This window comes from Podarcis tiliguerta (assembly GCF_965153285.1).
Source record: "Podarcis tiliguerta genome assembly, chromosome: 1".
Lineage (NCBI taxonomy): Eukaryota > Metazoa > Chordata > Lepidosauria > Squamata > Lacertidae > Podarcis > Podarcis tiliguerta.
Window position 1 is genome coordinate 32,366,516 of NC_139534.1, and position 21,007 is coordinate 32,387,522.

General features: G+C 44.1%; 1 protein-coding gene across 4 annotated transcripts in view; it reads left to right on the forward strand.

Annotated features, from left to right (window-relative positions):
* Positions 1 to 21,007, forward strand: part of ACVR1 (activin A receptor type 1) — a 76,207-nt gene that overhangs the window by 19,352 nt on the left and 35,848 nt on the right. The gene's annotated exons all lie outside the window — the stretch shown is intronic.

A 21,007-nucleotide genomic window follows, 5' to 3' on the forward strand; every position in this document is an offset into this window, starting at 1 on the left:
GGTTAAGAACAGTTTCAGGTTAAGTACAGACCTCCGGAATGAATTAAGTACTTAACCTGAGGTACCACTATATAAGGATTGTATCAGTTGAAAGTCTCCTTTGTGCTATTATGTTAGAAAGGCAGTGTGGTATAGTGGGCAGGGCCTTGGGCTTGCTCAGCCATGAAGCAAGTCCCTTAGCCCAATGTACCTCACAGGGTGGTTGTGAGGATTCAGCGGGATAATCCTCATGTGCACCATCTTGAAGCTCATTGGAAGAAAAAAACGGGAAACAAACGCAGGAAATCTTGAGAATCTTTTCAGCTCCACGTGAGCATTTCCAGTGCTTGGTTCTTACTCTGTGAAACATGCGCCTTCTTTCTGCACTGGTCATTCACACTTGTTTGATGCAATTATCAACTGGAATTTTTTATTTTATTTTTAAGGCTGCATTTGGCAGCATTTCAGCATGAAAGCAGGTTCCCGTAGCCTAGGACTGTAAACTGTATAATTTGTCCAAGGAGGCCTATGCGTTACAGAAATGAAAATTCCTTTTCTTGACAGCCTTTATTGCTTAATGTGCAGCAATTTGGCTGTCAGAAACAGCTGGCGCAGTGGGGTGGGACAATGGGATAGGGGCGCTGGAGGAGGAAGTGCTTATTCCAGACGCCCACTGAGAGAATCGGGTTACGCAGCCTGTCATTAACAGCATGGCATGATGCTCTAATCTGAAGCGCTGCTTTCGCATCTGAGCAGTGGAGCCTGTGGCTCAGACTGTAGGTATTTCCGTTGAACAACGAGGAAGAAAATCTTCTCTGCTCTGGAGTGCCTTCCCAAACACTTCTCCGCCTTCGTGTTTTGTTGACATGTCTTTGTGGAGCTGAAACCCTTTATCAAAGCTGGACTTCTCTTTTCTTATAAAGGTTAAACACGGATTTTAAGTTCTTTTGTGTTTTTCTTTTACCTTAGGGTTATTTGTTGGTGGAAGGCCCTGTTATGTTTTATCATCTAGCGGCTAGCCTATATAGTGGACCCTCGGGTTATGTTACCTTCGGATAGCGTAACTTTTGGGTTGTGAACGTAGCAAACCTGGAAACACTTCCGGGTTTTGTGGCGCACGCATGCGCAGAAGCTCATTGCGTGCTTCGTGCATGCGCAGAAGCGCTCTGTCGTGTCGCGTGCATGCATAGAAGCAGTGCCTCTAGATACAGACTTTTCAGGGTACGTATGGGCCCCCAGAACGAATTAAGTTCGTATCCGGAGGCTCCACTGTATGTATATATATGTGTGTGTTTGTGTATGTGCAGTGCTTTTTTCTGGGGGTACGCATACCTCTAAACATTTTGTGAATCTAAATTTGGCCTCATTGAGGAGCAGCATTTCAATATGAGTAGGAAAATGAGAATACTGTACCCCTAAACATTTTTTTAAAGAAAAAAAGCACTGTACAGTGGTGCCCCGCAAGACGAAATTAATTCGTTCTGCGAGTTTTTTCGTTCTATGAGTTTTTTTGTCTTGCGAAGCACCAATGTGTATTGACGGTTTCCCATAGGAATGCATTGGTGGTTTTAAAAAAAAAGGCGCAAGACGTTTCGTCTTGCGAAGCAAGCCCATAGGGAAATCCGTCTTGCGAAGCACCTCAGAAAACGGAAAACTCTGTTTTTAATTGTTTCTTATTTTTTGTATTTTTTGTATTTTTTCTTTTTTTTTTGTTTTTCTGTTATTTTGTGAAAATCTTAATAAAATATTATAAAAAAAGAAAATGGAAAACTCTTTCGTCTTGCGAGTTTTTCGTCTTCTGAGGCATTCGTCTTGCGGGGCACCACTGTATATATGTTTCCTTGGGAGTGGGATGACCCACTAAATTCAGTAGGACGTATTTGCTAGTAGGCCCCCCCAAGGCTACAACCTTATTATCAGTGCTTTTTTTAAGGGGGCACTCAAGGGTACACAGTGTACCAGCACCAATCCCAAACCCCGTGTTAAAATGTGACATTTACTGTAACAACTTCAGGGTGAGTACCACAACTTTTTTTTCTTTTAAGAAAAGCTCATCATCATCATCATTATTAGTTTGTTTACCACCCTATACCCATAGATCTCAGGGCAGTTCACAACATAAAATCACAGCATAATAAACGGAAAATACATAATATAAATAACAACAAAGACAACCCAATAATACACCCATTTCTTTCTTGCAAGTCCTGTTGAACTCAACAGGGCTGTATCTATCTTGCTGTTGTGATGGCTGCCTTCTCTGAGAGAGAGGAGGGATCATGGTATACAGTATGTATCCTTTGGGCTGCACTTTGCCTGGAAAACCGTTTGGCGGGTTGAATATAATCAAGATGACGCTCCAAATTCCTAGTTGCATGTATTTGGGGGAGGGGGAGTTCACGGTTCTCTTCTCTCTATTGATTCTTGGGAGACACTGAGGGGTTGATTTCGAGCAAAAGCATACTTAAATGACACTGGAGACAGCTGTCTGTTACAGTGGGACATGTCTATTGGGCTACTTCGGCGCCAGACTGTTTTGTCATCCGTGCACACATTAATAATATTTCAGCGAAGGGCTCTTTAATTTCCTCTTATTGAAGTCCTTGGCATGTTACTCAAGGCTTCAAAGGCCCGCGGCTCCTCCCCCCTGTAAAATTGCTTGTGTGTAAATGTTGCTGCAGAAATAGGAAGCGCTGCTTTGTTTTCTAGCTTTGCTGTTTGTTTGAAGGTGTGGGGAGGGGATCTTAATTGTATAATGTGTAATTTTGAAAATCTTATCAAGGGGTACAAGGCAAAAAACGGAAATGTGCGCCTTTTTAAAAAAACAAAACTGTATTGGCTAGCTGGAGACATTTTATCTAATCACTTGTGCATGTACAAAAGCATAAACTTTTGTTCTCTGGGAGCTAATGCAGTGTGCACTTTCGCCTCACTTTATCGGAGAGCCGCTATGAATCCAGATGTTGTTTGGATTAAAGATAGCGAGGGGTGAGCTTTCCTAATGATAATAACAGAGTCAGACTGGCTGGTTCTGCCCTGTCAGGGAAATGGAGAGATAAAAACTCCATTAATGGTGCATGCACTGCTTAAGTAGCTAATAAAACAATGCCGTCTTCACTGGAAATAAGTCCCAGATTGGCAGTGATCGGTGCCAACTGCACAAAGAGGCAGCTGCACAGATTGCCGAGAAAGTAATGTGTGTTGGCGAAGGGAGGAGGAGGAGGAGAATGGTGGGCGAGAAGGGAAAGCTGTGGAGTGACTTTTAGGAGTTTGGCCTGTGCTTCTGCCTCACAGAAGGGCTTTCCCCCCACATTTTTTTTTGGGGGGGGCACAATTTTAAAAAAAGTGGTGGGGGGAATTTAAATGGAACATCTGCAGAGTTACTCTTCCCAAATGTCTGCATAACAATAAATACAAACCTGCGTCTGCAGTCTCTGGCTTGTTTTCCTTCCATAGTCAGAGCTGTTCCTGGGCACTTGTGAGCAGCAGCCTCATGCTGTTGGCTACTTCGGTTCGCACGAGCTGCTGGCTGTGATGCGCTCAGATGACAGAAGTGTGCATTCTTGCTCCTACGCCAATGCTGCCCTGGAGCACAAAAATGTTGTGTTTTTTGCAGCCACGGCTTGTCACATGGTTTACGGTTTGTAGCTGGTCCAGGAGGGCTAAGCTGTGAGCCCAGGTTTGGATGACACACTTAGCCAAACTAATATCTGCACGGGGAAGCAGCGAAACAACAGGAGAGGATCGACGTGTTTGCACTCTCTCCTGGAGCTTGTGCATTCATGCTAAGCAATAGCATGGCTTAGTGTGATGTGCAAACCAGGCCACTGGGTGAGACCTTTAGTCAATTTAACTCAGTACAGTGGTACCTTGGTTTAAGAACAGTCCAGTTTAAGAACGGTTTGGTTTACAAACTCTGCAAAACTGGAGATAGTGTCTTGGTTTGAGCACTTTACCTTGGTCTAAGAATAGAATCTGAACAGTGGAAGGGCACCGGTGGCTGGAGGCCTCATTAGGGAAAGTGCGCCTCGGTTTAAGAATGGTTTTGGTTTAAGAACGGACTTCCGGAACGGATTAAGTTCGTAAACCGAGGTACCACTGTACTGTTGATTTCTAACAGGCAGTGACTCTCCAGGGTGTCAGACAGGAGTCTTTCTCAGCCGTACTTGGGATTGAGTTTCTGGGTCATTTTGCATGCAGAATATGTGCTCAGCCATGGAAAACAATAACGTAAGACGCGACGGCGCATCTGCGCGGGTCACGTTTTGCTGCTTCTGTGCATGCGCGTAACGTCATTTTGAGCATCTGCGCGAGTGGCGAAACCCGGAAGTAACGCACTCCGTTACTTCCAGGTTGCCGCGGAGTGCAACCCCAAAGTGCACAACCTGAAGCACATTCAACCTGATATATGACTGTATACGGATCAGTGTTGCACTTTGGTGAGGCGTGACTGGTGGTGAATTGAATGCTATTGTACTAAGAAGCAGGCAGTTTCCTGAAGTAAAGAGGAAGGGCATGTTCTGTTTCCTTTACCCCAGTTTTTGTCAGGGAGATGACAATTCCGAGCTCATTTTCAGGTGCAATAGAAAGCACCTTAGCTGGCCATGGGTCTCTCTGTTTCAAATGAAGGCCTGATGGGACTTTCTTTGCAAGATGAGGAAGGATCTTTTTTGCAGTGAGAGGACTGAAGAAACATGCTGGGATCTTCTTCAGCCCTGGGGATGGAGAAGTGATTTCTGTGTCATCCCTTTCCGTGTAATACATTTTAAACAGGTGGTTGTTTTGAAGCACCTTTTTAATCAAAGGTTTCACACTGGTGGTAATTTTTACTGGAGTCTCTTTTTACACAGACCAAAGGGATGCAAAACACTTTGGACATGCATTTTCCTTAGAACTGAAACTCCCGTTTTCCTTATTTCATCTATTAAATTATATGCCACCCATCTGCCACCAGAGCAGTTCAAAAGTGGTTCAACTGAATTGCTGTAAAAAAGAATCAGTATAATATGAAGAGAAGAACAAATAAAATTGGGAAGCATACCATTTATGTGTAAAAAGCAATAAAATCAGCATGCAGGCCATATCAATACAATAATTTCTCCTCCAGCAGTTTCTGCAGTTTCCACACCAAAAGCGATTGGTTCCAAGGGTTACACATACAGTCATACCTTGGATCCTGAATGCCTTGGTACTTGGACGTTTTGGCTCCTGAACGCCGCAAACCCGGAAGTAAGTGTTCCGGTTTGCAAACGTTCTTTGGAATCCAAATGTCTGACGGGGCTTCCGTGGCTTCTGATTGGCTGCAGGAGCTTCCTGCAGCCAATCAGAAGCTGCAGTTTGGTTTCTGAACATTATGGAAGTTGAACGGAGTTCCGGAACGGATTCTAATGTACAACTGTGTAAGCAAAAATTGAGTCAAACCCTTGGAACTGCAAGAGAGCATCCTCAGCACTCTAGAGCTGGCACACAGAACGGGTCTTGCTCTGCAAGCTTGGGCAAGTTCAGTGTCTTATTTTTGCCCTAGGGTGAATAGAGAGTTTCACTTCATGGCAAGCAACAGGAAATGCTCCCCAAACTGGGCATCAGAAATGTTAACAAATTCTGAAACACACACACACCCCGGCTTCAAGCAGATTTTGTTTGTGATGGGATGTATAACTCAGGAAATGAACAACATACTTTAATTCTTACTGGGGGTGGGGTCGGGGTCTGCTACCAAAGATTAACAATCAAAAACGGCTAGAACATTTCCAAAGCTAAACAGAGTCTGGTATGTTTTCAAATTCAATGGAGGACCATGTGTTGAGATTTCTGCATTGAAAGTAGATGAGCTATGGGGGTCAATTCCAGCTCTACAATTCTGTGGTTCTGTGTTGATGTGACTGCATCAAACATACTTTGTGTTTCAGGCTCCTGCTAACTTTCTTCCAGTTGTGAAATTGAGCTCTTGATTCATAAAAGAATCCATTTAATGTGTTGGTGGACAAAATACATTCTCCTTGTCAGGCATGTGATTGCTTAGTGTAGGAATAAACCAATGCAGAGTTTCTCTGGGTAATCGATATGTGGAGAGTACGTTTTCCTTCCTAGAGATGAGCTGCAACTGACAATTCTTTCAATATTTGAGAATACAGAGAACAGATATTTGAGAAACAGAGAACAGTGTTGTATAGTTGGTAGCCTACCTTTTTAATTTCACCAAGATGTTTGATAATGACAAAGGATTTATTTGCTCTGGACTACAGCTCAAATCTCGTATTTTGTCTCTTTATTTCCTGTTCATATGTATGTTTTGATTTCCAGTTTTAGCCTATTCCTGATACATTGCTTGATGAGTCACATATGTTTTTATTTGCATATCATTGTTCTAAATAATAATAGATGAAAGTTGTTTATAACTAGTTTTCTAGCAAGTATGGTAATTAGCTTTTGAACTTTGTAGTTAGAAAGTGTGTGTGTTCTAATACCGTATTTTTCGCCCTATAAGACGCACTTTTTCTCCTCCAAAAATGAAGGGGAAATGTGTGTGCGTCTTATGGGGCGAATGCAGGCTCATTGGCTTCAGCGATAGCAACGCGAAGTGTCCGAAGCCTGCGCTCCGGAGGCTTTGCGTTGCTTCCGCTGAAGCCAGGAGAGTCTGCTCTTTGAGGCTGGCGGTGGGGGAAAGCAGCGCTTCCCCCATGGCCAGCCCCAGAGGATGGGGGGCAGCAGGAAGGCGCGCGACGCCTTCCCGCTACTCTCCAACCCGGGTTGGAGGCTGGCGGGGGGAAAGCAGCGCTTCCCCCATTGCCAGCCCCAGAGGATGGGGGGCAGCAGGAAGGCACGCGACGCCTTCCCGCTACTCTCCAACCCGGGTTGGAGGCTGGCGGGGGGGGAAAGCAGCGCTTCCCCCTCGCCAGCCCCAAAGGATGGGGGGCAGCAGGAAGGCGCGCGACGCCTTCCTGCTACTCTCCATCCCGGCATTGAGGCTGGCGGGGGGGAAAGCAGCGCTTCCCCCTCACCAGCCCCAAAGGATGGGGGGCAGCAGGAAGGCGCGCGACGCCTTCCCGCTACTCTCCAACCCGGGTTGGAGGCTGGCGGGGGGGGAAAGCAGCGCTTCCCCCATTGCCAGCCCCAGAGGATGGGGGGCAGCAGGAAGGCGCGCGACGCCTTCCCGCTACTCTCCAACCCGGGTTGGAGGCTGGCGGGGGGGAATGCAGCCCTTCCCCCTCGCCAGCCCCAAAGGATGGGGGGCAGCAGGAAGGCGCGCGACGCCTTCCCGCTACTCTCCGACCTGGCTTTGAGGCTGGCGGGGGGGAAAGCAGCGCTTCCCCCATGGCCAGCCCCAGAGGATGGGGGGCAGCGGGAAGGCGTGCGACGCCATCCCACTACTCTCCAACCCTCCTGTGGGCTTTTGCGGGAGATGGGGGAATTCCCCCACCTCCCGCAAAAGCAGGCAAAAGCCGCACGCTCTTTACAGGGGCTCTGCGGCTTCTGCTGCCTTTTCTAGGAGGTGGGGGAATTCCCCCACCTCGTAGAAAAGCCCGCAGGAGCTGTGAACCCTTTGAAGAGCGTGCCGCTCTTGGGGGCTTTTCCCCGAGGAGGGAGAAGGGACTGGCTGGCTGAGTCCGTCCCTTCTCCCTCCTGTGGGCTTTTGCGGGAGATGGGGGAATTCCCCCACCTCCCACAAAAGGAGGCAAAAGCCGCACACTCTTTAAAGGGGCTCCCTGGCTTCTGCTGCCTTTTCTAGGAGGTGGGGGAATTCCCCCACCTCGTAGAAAAGGCAGCAGGAGCCACGAACCCTTTGAAGAGCGCGCCGCTCTTGGGGGCTTTTCCCCGAGGAGGGAAAAGGGACTGACTGGCCATTTCAGTCCCTTTTCCCTCCTGGTCGAAAAGCCCTTAGGAGTCGCGCACGGCTCCTATGGGCTTTTGTGGGAGGTGGGGGAATTCCCCCACCTCCCACAAAAGCAGGGAGAAGGTCTTGGAGTAGCGCACAGGCTGCGTGAAGCCTGTCCGCTGCTCCCAGAGCTGCGGGGGGGAAATAGTATTTTTCCCCCTGATTTCCCCCCCTGAAAACTAGGTGCGTCCTATGGGCCGGTGCGTCCAATAGGGCGAAAAATACGGTAATTTTCTTTTAATATTCCACCATTTATTTTGAGCAGTCAAATGACCAACTATTTTCATATTTTAATATAACATTCTGATAAAACTTGGGGGGGGGGTGATTTTCCTTCCTGCCTGCCTCTTCACCCACCTAGGTTTTTTTATGACTTCTCAATCAAAGGCTAATAGGTTTTGTTGAAAGCAAAGTAGCTGCACGGTTTTAAAAGCTTTTGATGGATTGTGAAAGGATTCCTTACATTACAGTAAAGGTCAATACTTTAAAATACCATTTCGAGCTGACTATAATTTTGCCTTTAAAAAAAAGAGGCAATCCTAATAATGAGACTTTTTTTAAAAAAATGAAGAGGTTATTTTGAAGAGGGTGGGCATTTTACAAGACAAAGAGGGCTACTTTTATACTTGGGTAATCGCACTACTTAAGAAAAAAAGACTTCACTAAATAATGAAGAGACTTTTATACTTTTTTTCCTTCAAAGTTTGTCCCCAGGAAATCACTTTTCTTCTAGCAAGGTAATTTGGCTTCCATTCTTGCAAAAGGGTATTACATTTCATGCAGATCAGGAAAGAAGTTATTTTTATTATTGCAATTTCATACGTGTAAAGATTTTTAAGGAAGTGGTGAATGGTGTATTAACAAAAAATACTGTATCTGATTAGCAAAAAATACTGTGTCTGTTGGACCTATCTCTCCCCCCGCCCTTGTCTGTGTCACACTGGTACCCCCTGGTATAGATAGCGTCTGGCCTCTTAACATCTTATAATCACATCCCCAGCAAATGTTCTCATTTTTATCCCATGTGTTTCCTTGCCTACATCTACCTTGCTTGGACAGCTCATGCTGGACCAACTTGCTTCAGTATGGCAACGCTTTGTCCTCTACAGCATGTTGTAGTGGTTCGACTACATATTGGGGAGACCTAGGTTCAAATTTCCACTCTTACTGCAAGACACGCTGGGTCATCCCAGACCGCTCCTTGTCTCTCTGATTAATCTACCTCACAGGAGTGTTCTGGGTAAAATTAGGGATGAGGGTAGTAGAGGAGAATGATGTATTCTGCTCTTTGGAGTATGCATGGCATAAAAATGTAATAAATGCTTGAATTTCCATTTTAGATTTTGAGGACCAATGACAGAGGTGTATAATTAAAACATTACAGTATTCTCCGCAGTTAGTTGAAGTTTCTCTGAAGTATGTTAGCATGATTTTGCGTGGTAAGGTACTGAGAGATAAAAATTGTCCTCTCTATATATATCTATTTCAGGCTCTATTCTTGTGAACAGTGTGAAAATTGCCTAGTCAGAGATATGAGCTGCTTACATTAGTTGTGAAAATAATATATTTACTTTTAAAAATGCAACTGATTAGCAACCTCTCAGTTTTTTAATTAATGCTCATCTGCAGGGAGCATATATAAAATTATTGTTCATATAACACTTTATAACCCATAATTTTAACACAATAGATATGAAATATATTTATTTGTAAAAAAAAACACCAAAAACAAACCCACCTTCTGGCCTTGTTTACGTCATATACACCCAAGGTGTTTTAATATCGCATTGAAACAAACAAAACCTATTCTGCAGCAGCTGATCAAATAACAATATAGGGCAGTGTTTGTGGACTAGTTTGTGAGTCTGTGTTAAGTATTACCTTATACACTCATTTTCCTACCTGGGTGTCACTTCTCTGGTATGTGACAGACAAACTCATACATGTACACTGTTTCATCTCAAGTAATGAGCATGAAAGTGTCATTTATGTGAACTTGTGATGTGTTACAGAAGCAACGTTATTAAGGCATTATTCCAAATATGTATAGGGCAGCATGTGGAAATAATGTCAATGATGGTCAATGATGCATGCTATCCCTGACCCAGAACTGGTGTTTGTGTGTATATATCTCCATGTTGAATGGAGTGGATTTAATTAGGATTGTTTGCATGTTCAGCTGGACATTGATCAGCATCTTGGCCATGACCAAGAACCCCGTTTGCACAGGGTTCCCTGTTGAGGGGAGAACTCAAAAGTGTGTTCAGCTGAACGTGCAAAGATGTTCCACCTAGGACCATGCTCCTTGAATGCAGAAAGGTTGAGGATGGTGGCAGGGCCAGTGCACATGCCTTTCCACATGGTTGCGTCTACACAGTTTGGAGGGATGCCTGACTAGGCCTAGTGTGTTTTCATTTGCTGTGACTGGATATACACAGAACACTGCTTTCTCCTGCAGAAGTGAGAGCGCATAAGGAGAGCACATAAGGAAGCAAAGAAGAGTGAGAGGTGCAGCTTGAGAGCAACTGAAGCAGGATTTCAATTGAGACACGGAGACTGTCATCTTAAACACTTACTGGAGAATAAGACCCATTGAATTTTAAGGGGCTGCCTTCCAAGTAAACATGCTTATCCTTACATAGTGTGTGTTTGAAAAGCTGCCATTTGTGACTTGCAGATGTTTTGAGCCCTTGTCTTCCTCCAGACTGAAACTGCTGTAATACATTTTGGTGGGATTCGTTTTGCAAATTAAAATCACCTGGGGCACTCCTAATACAAAATTAAGTGTCCATACAAACACTTGATGTAGAGGTGTGAACGGTAGGAATGGTTGTAAAATGGATTCCCCTCAGAGCTGGTATGCATGAGGAGTGTAAGCAAATCCCTGGTTCATATTCCATCACATACTGGGGGCAATATATAGGGATAATGATAGAGGCCTACATTATAGGGCTGTTGTCGTGATTAGTGAATTGAGGAGATGTGAACGCTTACATATATATGCTGCCTATTTGTGACAGGGATATTGATTCTTCCTTGTTTATTTAAACCCTTGTGTTTCAACTTTACTGTTTTATATGGCAGGAGTACAAAAAAACCATGAGTCTCCTGAAGTTAAAATATGAGATGCCGGTAATTCAAGGGTAATTCATTTTGTCAGATTAACTACTTGAGTGTGGATACTTACAGATTTGCTGGAGTGAATAACCTGTAGGAACTGCCCTACATTTTTTAAATACAAGAATTGAACTTTTAGTTTGGATGCTCTCCCTCAGCTTCTTGATTTTTCTGGAAGAAAAAGAGCAAACCAGCCTCTGCTTGCAAATACGGAAAAAAGAGAGCAACCTATTTTCAGGTGCAGAGAAAGAGCCTGGGGAACATGCACACATACTGCGCTGCAATGTTTGGCTTAAATTTTCTAAATGTATTCTTGGCGTAGTCTATCATATTTGCAGATGGCCTACTCTCTGGGGACTTGCTGCAACCTTTTTAAACTTGCTCTCCCCCCCCCCCTTATTTTTTTACGATTAGCCTGCTGTCCCCCCACCAAGCACATTATACTGTCTTTCCCTGCTTATATTTGTATTTTTGGTGGATATATTTAATGAACAGCTGTGCATCTGAGTCACATTGCAAATTATCCAATTTCTCCCCCCCCCCCCATACCAATAAGATAAACATCCCCCTCTCCCCCAGCTAACTGAAAGAAAAATACTGTCTTGGATGGGAGGTGGAGGAGAAGGAGGGAGGACTATAATGTATGAATTTCAAACATAAGGCAGTTTTGTGGGCCAGTATTTTCTGGCTTCCTCCTGGTTTAGCATTTGTTTAACCCTGTAACAGCAGAGTGAGGGGGAAAGCAGTCAACCTGACAAGCAGTAAGCTTGCTGAATTTTTGCAGAGATGAATACTGGCTGACTGGCAACGAAGTGTTTGGGTAGAGGGCAGATCACCAAGAGAGGGCTACCTCAGGAGGATGGTTCAAGTATTTCTCATGACTTTATTTTCTCATTTTTGAAGTATTCTGTCTGATATTGAGCCTCTGGGATAATTTCAGGGTGGCAGAAGTGGGAAAAACCTAAAACCTATATTTTAAAAATGGACTTTACCGCTCATGAGATTGGTCATTTGCAGCCTGCCGTCCTCCATATTTGGTTGCGACTCCCAACTCCCATCAGCCCTTTCCATCATGGGCAGCAGTCAAGAGCGGTGGGTTGTAGTAGTTCAGCAGCAACAGATTGAGGGGAGGCTGCTGTATGTTGTACGCGCCTTCTCTTCAAAAATTGGTGGACAATATGGGATCGATAATACTGTGGGAACTAGGGCCTGCCTTCCAGAATGTGCAGCTGTCCTTGGTCAAGTGGAAAGAGCAGGGACTCTTGGGATTTCCTCTGCTAGCCTCTCCGGCCAACTGCCATGTTTCCTTACAAATTCAAAAACAAAGTGTACCTTGACTTACCTCATTCCTCTCTTTTGTAAAACCAAAAAACCCACATGCCCCTCTTCTGGTTGATTACACTGGGCAACACTTTTTTACTTTTTGAATGTTGTCTAGATTTCTACAACTGATTTAGGGTATTTTTGCACTGCTGAATCAGGAAATGGCATCCGTTTCTCTCCGTCAGGTCAGGTTTTTGTGCTATGTTGATTTGAAAAAAATCAGATCTTGTGACAAAATCGATTGCATTTTTGTGGCATTATCAGCTGATTTTTGTCAACACATATCATCCTAAATATGTTTTTAAGAGAAAAAATGTTTTTCCAACAACATATATTGATTACCTGATAGAGACATCGATTACTGTAAACTGAATGGTGGGCATTGATAAAAGCAAGTACACGTAAATTGCATGTTGCTTCACCATTTTTCAAACTTCAGGGCTTGAACTTCCGTTTCTTGGAACTCCTGGAATGCTCAGGGGCAGGGAGGTCTCTCTTCAGAGTCCAACAGTAGTCAGCCATCATGACTGCGTCCCAGCAACCCTGATACCTGGTCTCCATCTCTTTCATGTCCTGATGGAATCTCTCCCCTGCTCGTCACTCATTGAACCCAGGTTCTCAGGAAACCGGTCCATATGTGAAAATAGGTAGTGCATCTTGATGCTCATGTTGCAGCCCAGGTTTCTGAAAGCAGTCAGCATGTTGTTGACATGTTCTGCATAGTTTCTGGCCTTATTGTTGCCAAGAAAGTTCTTCACTACCAGAACAAATGCCTTCCACGCTTCCAGTTCCACTTCGTTCATTGAGTTTCCGAACTCTGGATCTCTGAGGAGCTGACGGATCTGAGGACCGTCAAAGATGCCAGCTTTCAACTTCTCCATGGTCAATCCTGGAAAAGCCTGGCACAAGTAAGTGAAGCAGTCACCATCCTTGTCCAGAGCCTTGGTGAACTGCTTAATTAAGCTGAGCTTGATGTGCAGCGGTGGGAAGAGTATTCTGTCTCTGTCTACCAGAGGGTCGTTGATGACGTTCCTTTCTTTGCAAGGCACCAATTCCTCCCGCACAGGCCAGTCCTTCGTGTAATGCTGAGCATGGTCCCTGCTATCCCACATGCACAGAAAACATGGGTACTTGGTGAAGCCAGACTGTTGTCCCAACAAAAAGTTCACCATCTTCAGGTCAACACAAATAAACCACTTATGCTGATCATAACCAATTTTCTCCAGCACATACTTCACCGCTTCATAGTTCTCCTTCAGTGTACTCGAGTGAGCCAGGGGTATAGAGGCAAACTGGTTGCCGTTGTGTAGCAGAACGCATTTCAGTGATCGCTTGCTGCTGTCAATGAACAGTCCCCAATCTTTGGGTTTCTACTGTGCTTGAGCAGAAGCTGCGCAATATCTGCACAGTACACCAAGTCCTTCTCTTCCGAGAAAAAACAGAGGTACTCTTGATGCCTGTTGCGGAAGAAGCTGATGTGAGCACTGTCAGAGAGGAGGTTTTTTCCTTCAATCTGGATGTCAACAGTTTGGCAGAGTCCTTTGCCAATTCTTTGTGGGGCGGCTGCCCCATTAACTTAGTTTTCATCCCCCAACTTTATGCTTTGTCACACCAATTTATGGAAGAGTTCGAGGTTTTATGACTTCAAACTGATCCCTTTTCGACATAATCACCCAGAACTATCGGACCTGAATACTTTTGTTATTAAAATAATCATTTCCAATCAAAACAATTATTCGACATGGCATTTTACCCCCACCAACTTCTTCTGAAATGCTCCACACAAGCGTACATGTGAACAAAAACGTAAAAAAATGACATGTGGCCATAGCTCAAAAACTTGACCTGATTGAGCAAAACCAATGTGATTTTTGGATTCAGCACATCAGATTCATCCTAAATCAACTGAAAAAACACAGACAACAAATTTGTTGTTGACCAGTGTTATCGTCCATAAACATGCAAGACACACAGATAGCAACTGGTAACTTCTTGGAAAGAGGAGGGGTGGAAATTCCATCAGCTAGAAATATTCCTGCCCTTCTATTTATGGCATCAGTTCCTCTGTAAGTGTGAATGCAACGCATTGTTAACACATTTTAAGTATCTTGGTGGTTAGACCAGCATGTCCTTCATCCACATCGCCTTACGGTTCCAAGGGTTGCAGGTGAAAGGGCTGTCGGGGCCCCTGATAAAAATGGACAAAAGTTAACAAAAGAGCTGATTGAAGACCTACTCATGTCTTGCACGGGTTGCAGCTGGCTCAGCATCGTAACTGCCATAAATGGTGTGGGTGGGTGGGTGGGTGTGGAGCTGTTGAAATATGAGGGGGATGCAGCACAAGAGTCTGGCACACATTATTATTATTATTATTATTATTATTATTATTATTATTTGTATACTTTAGCAGTGCATTAGCCAAGATGAGAACATCTATGGCAGAGGTGTGTGTATTTTCGGTGGAGTGGTCCAGGTCTTAATTTTCCTTACCCAGCAACACACAGGCCACATTGCACAGTTATTTCAGCTTACCCAATGGTTCACATTGAAAGTAATTATTATTATATTTTAATTTGTACCTACCTCACCTATCTGGCTGGGTTTCCCCAGCCACTCTGAGCAGCTCCCAACCAAATATTAAAAACACGATAAAACATCAAAGAAGAAAAAACTTCCTTAAACAGAGTTGCCACAGGGCGGGCGCCACTATCAAGAAGGCCATCTGCCTGGTTTCCTGTAACCTCATCTTCCAGTGACGGAACCACCAAAAGGCCCTCAGAGCTGGACCTCAGTGTCCGGGCTGTATATTGGGGGTAGAGATGCTCCTTCAGGTATACTGGACCAGGGTGAGGAATGAGTAGGAATATGAACTCTTTACACAGGAGCAGTACTCTAAACCCAGTATTGTATGGCCATACAAATGTTAGAGAAGCAGTTCTCTCCTTCCCAGGGTGCCTGTCTCTGCCACTGAGTGTGTGTTTACTTGCACTTTAGGAAGTGAAGCCAACCAAAATTCTGAGTACAGTTTGTGCTGCATTTACCACTCCAAGGGTAGCGTTTGGGTTTAGAAAATAGAGTTTAGAGTCGGGGTCAGCAACCTTTTTCAGCCATGGGCCAGTCCACCGTCTCTCAGACCATGTGGTGGGCCGGACTATATTTTGAAAAAATAATAATGAACGAATTCCTATGCCCCACAAATAACCCATAGATGCATTTTAAATAAAAGGACACATTCTACTCATGTAAAAACACGCTGATTCCCGGACTGTCCACAGGCCGGATTGAGAAGGCGATTGGGCCGCATCCGGCCCACGGGCCTTGGGTTGCCTACCCTGGTTTAGAGGGTTCCCCCCCGCCCCCCCAAAAAACTCTTAAAGCTGCAATTTTATACAATTTTCTAACTGTATCCAGAGGGATAGTTTTTTTGTAGTCTGTAACTGAAAAAAGAACAAAGTAGCATTTTAAAGGCTAAACAAATTTATTACTGCCTACGGTTTTGTGGACCAGAGTCCACCTCATCATATGTCCTTGCTTCATCAGATGGAAACATTGCTAGCAATGCAAACAAGATATATAGCTTTACACAAAGCTTAGAGAGTTGACGAAACAAGCTACTCAAAACCTTTGTGTAGGGCAGACATATAAGCCAACACAGTGAGGCAATACTAAATGTTTAGCTTTGGTAATCTTGCACAATAGTAGCTACTGAAGGTTGCTTGCTAATCTTCTAAAACAAAATCATTCATAGATTTGTGTGTGCAGAGATATCTAAAACGTGATGGGGCGAGCCAAATGATAGCAACAGTGCTGTTTTTCTTGTGAGGAATGCCACTATCTAATATTTGTGTCTTGAGTGACGTATGCAGCTTGGATTCTAACGTCGCTTCATGAATGGAAAGCGAGTGGCCGTAACAGAAGGGTCTCTTCTGTGAGCACAACACTGTTTCTTTTAACAAAAGCCGCTGTTGTCAGAGTCCAAGCCTTGAGACTTGAAAAAGTGTTTGATATAAAGTGGTCTGTAAGTTTTTGGGGTTGGTTTTTTTTTGCAATGTGTGTAGAAAACTAGTTTTGATTAAGAGGCCATAACAAGGTAGAGGGGGAAAATTGAATGTGTGCATTCAAGATAGTGGGTTTTATTGGACTGCTTGTAAGTCTCTCCTGGGAGGGTAAAGGTAAAGGGACCCCTGACCATTAGGTCCAGTTGTGACTGACTCTGGGGTTGCGGCGCTCATCTCGCTTTATTGGCCGAGGGAGCCGGCGTACAGCTTCCGGGTCATGTGGCCAGCATGACTAAGCTGCTTCTGGCGAACCAGAGCAGCGCATGGAAATGCCGTTTACCTTCCCGCTGGAGCAGTACCTATTTATCTACTTGTACTGGCATGCTTTCGAACTGCTAGATGGCAGGAGCAGGGACCGAGCAATGGGAGCTCACCCCGTCGCGGGGATTCGAAGCACCGACCTTCTGATCTGCAAGTCCTAGGCTCTGTGGTTTAACCCACAGCGCCACCCGCGTCCCTTCTCCTGGGAGGGGGTGGGTGGGAATTGTACACACACACATAACAGCCATGGCTACATTAAGATGGAAGTATTCATATTTAAATTCAAAGCAAGCAAGATAGGAAATCAAAGCTGGGGAAGTAATCCTGTCGGTTAGAGTTGGGGCGCCTCTACTGAGATACTATAACTAGAGGTTGTGTCTATTATGAATAGAAAGCAGGACTGAAGGAATCTCTCCAGCTTCAAGTCTTGGTTCATTGCCACCTCTTTTATATCTTTGACCCCCTTCCTCTTCCCTCTTCCCCCAGCCTGCTGCAGAAGAAGGCTGCTCAATTAACTGACGTCCAGAGGGTTGTGTTTCTTCTCCAAACATCCATAATTCTGATCTCCCATTCTTTAACAATCATCCTTTCCAAGGGCTTCCTTTCTATCTAAGGGAAAGGTAGCGGCGGAACCTCACTTTTTTTTTTGTCTGAAATACTTGGCATCTCTTTGCGTGGAGTTGATGTGTGTGTGTGTTTAAAATCAATAGGCTTTCTTTCAAGGTTTATTTTTAACCAGCTTGAATTAACAGTCATAACAGCAGACCCTGCCTTCTCTGAGCAAAATGGCAGCCAGGAAGAGATCTTGACATCCCTTCCAAAAGTTTCTTGGTGGGCTGTCAACTGCCTAGGCAGCATGTTGGCCTGTTTTAGAGAACTTCATACAGTAGAAAGGAGCTGGACTCTCTTTTTGAAAAATAAGCATTTTAGTTTATCTTTGTTTTCTTTGGAACTAAGACAAGAAATGTTGTTGACCTTCTTGTTTCAATTCTTGCTTAAACCATTTGTTCTGATTAAAAGGAAGGTTATTGATAAGCCAAACAGTATTTTCATTCCATATCCCTAGGACAGAGAATCTGAATTTCAGGCAAGCTGATATTGCAAATTCCTCCTTATTCTTTTTGTTGCTGTTCTTACGAAATCTGTGCAGCAACTCAACAATGAAAGCTGTGTTGATAATTTCTCCAGGTACATAAAAACCATCAATAGTTTGTATTTATTAGCCTGGTTCGCACAGCACAGTAAGCTAAATTATGATTTACCAGTACTATTTAGTTTTGGTGGCTTCCGGATATGAGTTGCCACTCCTTTTGTTCCTCCCTTGACCTTTTAGCTTGGTGCAGTGGCAACTAGCTATGGTTTGGCTTAGTGTGTTCTCCAAATCCAGGATTGTGGTTAGGCTCTTCAATATTAGAAATTTAGATATATAAGCTAGGTGCCAAATGGCACCCTAAACCTAGGTTACGGTTGCCACACCAGAATGGCTATTTGCCAGGGGGTTGGAGTAGATGACTCAGAGTAGCCCCAATGATCATCAGTGGACATAAGTCTGTTCATTTCAATGGGCTTACGCTGGGTATGATTGACATTGGGTATTATTACCCAATGTGTCTTAGTTGGTAATTATTTGTGCAGCATTTGAAGAAACAGTATTTAGACAGCATATAGGCCAAAGCCTGATTGGTTTTAAAGAGTCAAAAAAGTATTGCTAGACATCTAAAATGAAAATAAGGTATTCTTTCACAAAAGAATTTGCATGACTTTTGCTATATCAGTTGGTTTTGCACTGATATCCCTCATATCTCCTTGGACTCCATATTTTGTGTGTAGTCTTTCTAACACAAATAATTGATATATTGCTATGATTTTAAATAGTTGCTTAAAATGTATATTGTACAGCATATGGATGGCATGCCTGATCATGGCTCATAATCACTCTAGCCAAAGCCATGCATCTTTTAACCAAAGAGGTTACTTTCCTTTTGGACGGATCCCCTATTTAACTTTGCAATCAGGTGGGCAATTGGGTGCATGCTGTAATTTTTTCAACACTTTCTTCACCAATTTGTGCTTAGAAAGCTGAATGAAGTCTGGAACCACTTTTACATGCTGATGTTCTTTCTGGGATGTGACCTTCGGAGAACACTCAAATCTAATCGCCATCTTCTGGAGTTCATTAAAAAAAGCTGCTCTCTGTGGAGAGGAGGAAACAAATAGCAAATTCATTTCTGACTTGATGTTACAGGAGGGAGGAGAAGATACAAGAACTAGTGTGAACAGAGAAACTGCCTTATACTGTACAGTATATAGTTCACGGTACTTTTATGGACGCGGGTGGCGCTGGGGGTTAAATCACAGAGCTTAGGACTTGCCGATTAGAAGGTTGGCGGTTCAAATCCCCGCGACGGGGTGAGCTCCCGCTGCTCAGTCCCTGCTCCTGCCAACCTAGCAGTTCGAAAGCACGTCAAAAGTGCAAGTAGATAAATAGGTACTGCTCCAGCAGAAAGGTAAATGGCATTTCCGTGTGCTGCTCTGGTTCGCCAGAAGCGGCTTAGTCATGCTGGCCACATGACCCGGAAGCTGTACGCCGGCTCCCTCGGCCAATAAAGCGAGATGAGCGCCGCAACCCCAGAGTTGGTCACGACTGGACCTAATGGTCAGGGGTCCCTTTACCTTTACCTTTTAGTTTTTATGCCGACTGGCAGAACTCTCCAGAGTTTCAAACAAGGGTCAATGCCCCGTCTTTTTGGGTTCTCAACCTGCAGCCTTTCACATGCGAACCATGCCCTTTGTCACAGAGCTAAGCCCTTTACCTGAAAATAGAAAGCGAGAGGGCTGTGTTCTTGGTTGTTTCATGCTAGAATGTTGTGGGAACAGAGGAGAGGTAGGGTTTTTTTGTTTTTGTTTTAAGTAAACTATGTTTGAGTTGTGTGGGGAGTATGGATTTGGGATGGGAGCTAATTTAAGGCCTATCTGCCCTTGTGCTATAAAAACACTTAAACCACTGCTGCTGGGGTATTTTTATAGTTGGGACATCTGTGGCTTTGTGAAGTAATTACACAATGACTTGTGGGTGGGTTGTGAAGGTGAGTGGGACTTGTTCACGATGGATGCAGTTTTGCCATCTTCCTTGCCAAGCCCCCTTCTTCTCCTCCCCTTGGGGTTCTATGCAGTGCTGTCACGCAAGCAATTTAGGAAGCATTGCAGCTAATTCAAACAGCATCAATTTGCTCTTATCCCGCCAGTGGTTTTCCAGTGCTGACAGAGATGTGCGTGCATTTGTTGAGCTTCTCAGGGAGAGATAATAATTTATTATTGTGCATCAGAAAAAAAAAGAAGGCGCAATGGCTCTCAGCCCATCTTATGAGAAACGAGAGAGAGAGCATTTTTCTCAGTCTGGATTGTAATCTGCTGGTGACTACAGTGGTGAGTGGATTAGACCCCTAGTGAGAAAGGGGGAAGAGCAAAGGCCTATCCAATTCAGAGCTCACTGACTTGCCTCTTAGAAATTGTGTCTGATAAGATATAGCTAGCTCTCATAGTTTTTGGTGGGGTGTGCCCTCCTTCCCCAGAGGCTATGCTAAGATCACTGGTGCAACAACTCACAAAAGTCACACTTGTTTGGAACTGCTTTTGTGGAATGACATCTCTGACAGGTTTTAACTTTCTAGAACAAACCGATGGCTGTCCAGATGTTGTTGGACAGTATTGACTGATAGAATATTAATGCCACATAAAATTCAGCATGGCTTCCTACTGGAGTCCTTTTTATTGATATACTGGGTCAGCAAGCTGATCACCTCAAGCAATACCAGACATTTCGTTTGGAGCCCTAATAATACACGCTTGTGTTATTGAAAACCCATTTCTAGAACTTCAGTTAGCACTCTGAAAAGTTAGGCTAAATGGTTGGTGGCATATGAATCCCCTTTGATACCCATCCTAGAGCATAAATATCTCAAACATTTGGCTAAATATTGCCAATATTTAAAGGCATTTATAGACTGCACAGTTTATACAAGACTAGTGCGCCTCTCACATAGAAGCAGATACTGGGCACGCTGCAACTTTCCTGGTTTTCTTCAAATTAGATACTTCACTAGTTGAGATAGCAGACCAAGTTGGCTGGATTGTCTATAAAAGGCTGGCTGACATGGGACATGTTGTCAGAAAGATTAGCTTAACAGAATCAGGCAGTTAGTGAAAAAGTAAAGAAGACGAATCTGTTGCAATATGGTGGCCTTTTACTTCTTATGTAAACAAGAATGGACATTTACTGCAGCCTACAGTGAGTCAGGTTACATTGTGTAGGGCATATCTAAATGGCTTGCATTCTGTTTACGAACATTTGCTTTTATTGGGACATACTCTCTGAATTCTATTCTGAATCACT